Source organism: Thamnophis sirtalis, unplaced genomic scaffold, assembly GCF_051295495.1.
Source record: "Thamnophis sirtalis isolate CommonGarterSnake01/CBP01778 unplaced genomic scaffold, rThaSir2_p1.2 scaffold_2, whole genome shotgun sequence".
NCBI lineage: Eukaryota > Metazoa > Chordata > Lepidosauria > Squamata > Natricidae > Thamnophis > Thamnophis sirtalis.
Genome location: NW_028261382.1, coordinates 154,889,492 through 154,896,745, shown reverse-complemented (window position 1 = coordinate 154,896,745; position 7,254 = coordinate 154,889,492).

The window sequence follows — 7,254 nt, the reverse complement described above, 5'->3', positions numbered from 1 at the left end:
CCCACCTGCCCTGACATAATGCACGAGCACTGCGCATGTGCAGACATTTGCAAACTAGTAGGGAAGGTAAATGAATCCCACCAATGTTGTTAGTATTGCAGCTATGCATCAACTTACCTTCAGATTGTATTTATTTGCAAACAAAGTAAAATATTACAACACATCAAACATTTGTAATGAATTCCTTCCCAAGTAAATTATCCCTCCACATATATGGAACCAAGGTAACCCTCCTGCCTTCTTTTGTTTACTTCTTTTATCATAGCATGCATCAGTTTGCATCCTTTAAAATATATGAAACAATATATACCAAACAACCCCTGTGAATCTACTTCCCAACATACATAGATCATGACATCAATGGTTGCTTGGTTAATGATCCCAGACTCTCAGATGATACAGAGGGAATTGACAGTAAGTAGTATTGGCATCTCTAAAACCACTTATTTGGCTGAGCTGGCTTAAATTTCACCCAAGGAGTTATACTCAATTTTTTTTTCTTTTACAAATGAAACTCATTGAACTAGTTGACAACTGAGAGCATAAGACATACAGATTAAGCAAAATGTCTTCATTTCTTTGAACTTGCAGTACCTGAATAAAATGCTGAACTCCACTTAGAAACAGATGTGTTGGAAGCAACGATGCCATAAGAATTATTTAAGTTCTAATTTTATTGACCAGACATATAATTTGGAATAATGATGAAAATTCTTTATGACTGTAGGCTAAGTGTGTGTGAGTGTGTGTGTGTGCGCGCACGTGCATGCAACATAATAACACAAAAGCACAAAAGATGTTCTCTCCTCCAATTAGTTCTGCTGTTGTTGTTTTAATGAAAATTTGTTTAGAATGCAGAAGATAAACCTGCTACCCTCCATATCAATTAACCCATCATCATGCATTGCATTAATGGCTGTTGCTAGTACACAATAAAACATGCCTTTAATTTCTTTTAATTTGCAAGAACTTCGGGCTTCATAAGAATCAGATATTACTCAGACACACAAAATAATGTGAACAATGTTTTTCTTTTCTACCTATTTAGTTCGGGCACAGTACAGAACCAAAATTTGTCAACTGAACTGCCTTGCATTTGTATCTGTTAAAAGTTGCTATTTTTGGCAATAAAAGTTCCTGAAATAGTAGAATAAAAAAATATGGAACAACTTTTAATCATGCCATGACGGAATGTAGAATTGTTCTACATGATTTCATTTGCTGTATTTAAATGCTTTGTTTCTACAGTCTGAGCAATAAACTACATCCTTAAGGATGACAAGGCAATTATTCCATGTACACATGTACATCAGTGGTGGGTTTCCATATTTTTTTTACTACCAGTTAGATCATGCATGTGCAACGCTTCTGCGCAGAAGCATCCGGGTGCGTGGATGGAGCCTCCCCCCGCCGCTACTGCCGGTATACCTGATCCAGGCCGAACTGGCAGAAACCCACCTCTGATGTACATAACAGTCATGCAAAATATTTTTGCTGCAACTTTGATGCAAAACATATTGCCACATATCCACTACAATTATTAGTAGCATTTGCACTGAAGCCTTTTTATTGACACAGTTGCAAAACCAGATTGTTTTTCTAACAGTAATTTTTTTTAAATGGTCAGATATTTTTAAATGATAAAATCAATATTTTGCCATTGCAAGATGAAAGCGTGATTAAGCATCAGTAAAGGAGAGAGTCTCTCTTATGCTCACTCTGATTTTTTTTCAGGCTGCCTGGCAAGTTTATGAGGGTTCAAAGAGACAATAACATCAATCTAATATCCTGCTACAGGATATTGGAAAGAAAACAAGTCTGTAAGTTTAAAAATAGGATTAGATCTGTAAGAGGGAGCAGGAATAGTATCTATAGCTACACCAGGCTGAATGAAAAAGATAAGCGCTAATGATCCTTTTGCTTTAGGGCTAGCTCTGGTTAGCTTCAGAAAAGAATTTCCTCCTACCACAATATTATATTATCCAACTGAACAAGTGCATCAAATCTGATTTAGAATCTACATTAGAGATCATAACTAAACTTTTAGAAGTAAGAAAAGTTTCTATAGCAATCCGTTTTCTACTAGCAAGTTAATTTCTGTGATAAATCGGATGCAATATATCACTGATGAAAAGGATTAGGAAAAACTAGAAGGAATCAATGTTGAAAGAACACATGGCATGGAATTTCACTGGCTAATAAGTCAGGTGCCATTGATATTATAACTCAGGAATAGAAATGAGAGAATTGGTTACTTGTTTGTTTGCTTGAGATATGCTATTTTTCCTCTAGGAGCTAAATACAGCATTCATACTACCACTTTTCTTCAATTTATCTCAGACCAACATTTTGGGATAAGATGGACCAGTACATTCCACAGCCAAAATAGACTTGTATCTCCCAAATCCTAATCCAACCTTCAAAACTGAATGACGCCATATTTTTTGGAATATAAGACGCACCTTTTCCCCCTCAAAAAAGAGGCTGAAAATCTGGATGTGTCTTATACACTGAATACAGCATTTTTGGCCTCCTGAAACCCTGCCCCCTTTGCAAAAATGGTTGTGGATAGCTTTTAGGAGGCTTCCAGAGTGCTCCTGGGAGCTGGGGAGAACAAGAATGAGCAAAAAACTGGCTGTTTTTTGCCGCCCCCCCCCCCCGCCGCAGGAGCACTCTATATGCCTCCTAAAGGCTATGCATGCCCTTTTTTGTCACAAAAATTGGCCTGTTTTTGCTAAAAACGGGCCATTTTTGGGAGGTCTGCAGAGTGCAAAAACTTTTTTTAAAATTTTGCCTCTTCAAAATTTTGGTGCATCTTATACTCCGGTGCGTCTTAGATTCCAAAAATTATGACAATTTGCCTAGTGCAAATTATATATATCCTGCATAGTGAAGGATATATATATATATATAGCTACAAAACATTGAAATACATCTCAATCCCAATCCAACCAAGCAACACTGTCAAAATCTTATTCCAGCATTTGGAGACTACAGAATGGGAGGAACAACCTTAAACTCAACCCTGTCAACATTGAGTATCTGTGGGTTTTGGCCTTGTTTGTTGCAGCTGTAACTGTTCTCCCTCCAGGCTTGTTATATCTATCTCATTGTCCACATACACACATGCATATATTTAAAATAGCTCTAAAAACCTGATTTCCCCCCTGCCCACCAAGGCCTTGAATTAGAGAAAATGGCAAGTCTTTTGTATTTATATTTTAAAATGGCTGCTTTTCTTAGCGTATTTGGTCTATTGCTTGCTTTAATTGTATTGTTTTTTTACCTTATGTCTCCCAGAGTTACAGAGTAGATTAACCTTATAACTTTCTAAAATAAAATTTTAAAATAAATTATCATGCCTAGCTTTTCTATAGCATTTTATATAAGTAGGCTTATTATACATTATTTTGATACAACAGTCGTATATGACATTACCATTATTCCCACGATCCAAAATTGAAGCTAAGATTTATGGAATCTTAGCCAACATTGATGAGTTGCCTTAATTTGGGACATACCACTAGCCATATTTTGGAGGTGCAGACAAGGGTGTGGATGTTTTTGTTGAGGCAAGACAATTTGAGAAGGGGTAGGAAAAAAAATCAAACTTTTTTTCACTTCAATTTAAATTCTGTTAAATTCTGTTAATTCAATTAATCAAATACAGATTCAGTTAAATATTGCAATATTAAAGTTCTAAATTAGAACCGCAACTAAATTAGAAAAACTGAAAGACTCTTGAAAAAATATCAGAGGAACAGAGAGAGAAAAAAATCAAATGCAGGTTTTAAGAGGGAGAGAGAAATAATTATTTGAAATTAATCTTCGCTTGGACTGCGGGCTGAAGAACAAGTCATCACTTTCCTTCCTTTTGTTTCAGCTGCTCAGCGCATGCATTTTCCTTTATTCATTCTATGCTCCCCCGGCTTTGTATCTCAAGAGGTGGACAATAAAAAAATTAAATTGACACAAGGCTTAGAGACTGTTCTCCTTTTTCAAAGGTTCCACTTGAGGGCAGAATTTCACTTTCTTGAAAGACACGATCAGGCTCAGTGTGGTCTGAATCCTTTTATCATTGTCAAAGTTTGTTTCACCATCCCAACACCTCAGGTACAGAAAAAAGACTGGTCAGCAAATGTAAATAAAAGTGAAACAGGTCAAGATTCTGAAAACCCGTTTGATTAATTCACATAATTCTCTTCCAATGGGAGAATGCATTAAAATACATGTCTCTAATGGATGCTGCTATTCATTGCATGCTGCTATTCATTGCATGCTGCTATTCATTGCATGCTGCAATACTTCTTAATTTTCAGAATTACCAAACTTATATGAAGACACATTGGTGTGATAAAATCAGCATAGGACAATATCAAAAGGCTTATTCTCAGCAAGCAATATTTGTAAGGAACAAAGTCAATCTTATCTAAATATTAATCAAAAGAGATCGCACAAAAGGCTTATTATGGGAGTCTGAATGTACCAATTCTTAGCATTCTTCCAGTTTTGCATTTCTAGAAAGTCAATGCTTGTCAAAGTAGAGAAAATATAACATGCATGAAACTTAACTTTACACCAACATAACATTTTCCTTCAGTAGGCAAAAATGAAGAACACTGTGCTGCTATCTATGGGGTTTTTTAAGGCTTCATTATAGAGGTAGCACTGCCTTTCAGAAATAGTGGTATCTTCCTATAATCTTATAAATTTTCCTATAAACTGACATTCTAGCAGGCTTTACACAATTCATCAACTTTTACAGAAATCTAGAAACATTTTAGTGACATGTGAGAAAACAATGCTTTGAATAAATAAGGACAAACTGGGAGGAACCATTAAAAAAATATTAGGGCTCATCTTTATGTCCTGCAGCATAAATATGCTTTACTATTTCCCCAGAATATCACCCTTACTTCAACCACAGCCAATTGCCAAGGAAGCTTACAGGCATCTTTAGTGATTTATACAATTAAATAAAAGATTTCTGCCTTAGGTGCGATTTTAACATTTTAGATCAAGAGTGTCAAACTTGATTTCATTGAGGGTTGTGTTTGACCTTGGGGGGGGTGCTGGCCAGAGGGCGCATTTCCTGCTCGATGTCACTCATGTCGGGAGCACCTGTGGCGGCCTGAGCACTCTGCCAGTGACCTCCCGAGCTCTGTTTTCACTGGCAGAGGATTGCAGGAGACTGTCGCAGCCGGAAATGGAGTTCAGGAGCCTGTTTTTGCTGGCAGAGGAATCGCGGGCTGGTCCCTCATTCTTTCCAGGGTCACCAGATCTAAGCACCCCATGGGGTGCCTTGAGTTTGACACCCTTGTATTAGATTCTGTGACCAGAGAGGAGAGCTTCAATAGAGAGCTTTAGTACAACTTTCCCAAATTGCATGATTATGAGTAATCTAGAACAGCATAAATTTGGAAGAAAAAATAAGGACAACAACTCCCTTGGTATCTAAGCTTTTTGTAAGGAAGTAATTTTACATGTGAATTATAATCAATAATGTAATCTTACTTCTAAAATCTAAAAAGGCAGGATCCCTCACTTTCCTTAATGTTTGGATTTTTTTTCTTTGAACTGTTTCACTTTATGTTATGGCTCCTTTACTTAATAACAAGAAAGAAACCACTCAACTCCATTCTGCAGAATTAAGAGTACTTTTACTGATTATAAGTAATGAGAAGCTAAGCAAAGCTGGATCTGAGCAAAAGTGCACGAAAGCATTAGATATCAATACATGATTCATTCCCCTCCCCTTGGTACCCCAGTCCATAGTCAATCGTATATCTCCACAGCTGTCAGGTGGAAGATATCTTCAAAAATCATCATCAGGTTGGTATGCAGGACAGTTGGCCTTGGCGGGAAACTCCCCTTCTTCCACATGCGCAAATGAATGGTGTGAACAACTCCCAATTAACAGTCCTCCTGTACAGATTATTTCCCTCACCTAAATACCATGCCCTCCCTTCCCGTTTCAATGACAGCTGAAAAGCAAGCAGCAAAACAGAGGCTGACACTTTAGTTGGGTAAAATAAAGACTCTCTTGCATTTGTTGCTCACTCTCTCATTCGCCCCCGCCCATCTGGAAACCGCTCCATTGCTCGCTCCCCCTGCCCATCCGCACTATCCTAGCACCACCCACCGCTCACTGATTGGCTGGCTCACCTATCGCCCCACCCAACTCTAAGAGCCCTATCTAAACCCACTTAGCTTTTTTCCTGCTTGGCTCTCTATTGCTGCCTGCCGACTCCAAGGAGGTAAGTAAGCTGCAACTAAGCACGGGGCAGGGAGGGGCAGCAGCAGGCCATTTGGAGCGGCCTGCCACGGCCCTGAACTATAAGCCAGTCCAGTGACCTTTTGCGGTCTTGCAAGGATCCTGGGCTCGCTTATAACGCAGGGCTGCATGACAAAAAGGAGAAAGAGAGGGATGATCCCACTATCCCCCACCTCCTCTTTCTGTCTCTCTTTCTCCTTTTTGTCCTTTCTCCTCCTTCCCCCCCAACTAAAGTGACCAGATTTTAAAATTGGTTAAGCGGGACACTATTGACAGGGTGGCGGTGTGTTCTTGATTAAAAATTTTGCCGTCAGGCGCTACGGCTGAGGTGAAGCCGCCAAAACTCCCGCTGGTGCCCCCGCCCGTGGCAGCAGCAGTGTCGCCTCCCCCTCCGCTCAGAGCACCTGAGCTGGGCACCGCGTTACTCCTGCCACCACTGCCTCCTCCTCCGCCGTGCTTTTGAGAAGCCATGGGGCCTTTTGTTTCCTGCTCCCGCCCCCTCCGTCGCCTTCCTATTGGCTCCCACGGCCTCATGGCTCCTTCAAAGCACTGCGGAGGAGGATGGGGCAGGAGTAATGCGGTGCCCAGCTCAGGTGCTCTGAGCAGAGGGGGAGGCACCGCTGCCACGGGCGGGGGTGCCGGTGGGAGATTGGTAGCTTCACCTCAGCTGCAGCCCCAGGTGGCAAAAGTTTTAATCAATAACACACACCCATTCCATTCCCAGGCAGAAGACAGAGACTCCGGGGAGGAGAGCTTGGCCAGTCATTGGAAGGCGTTTGAGAAGGAGAAAAGCAGGCAAGGAAACTTCTCAAGAAGTTCCAGAAGCAGCTGCTTCTCCTCTGGGCTGGTGGGAGGGAAGGAGAAGGAAGGAAGGAAAGATGGGAGGGAAGGAAAGAGAAGAGGGAAGCGAAAGGGAGGAAGGGAAAAGGAAGGAAGGGAAGAGAAGGGAGGGAGGGAGGAAGAACCCGGCTTTCCCGAGA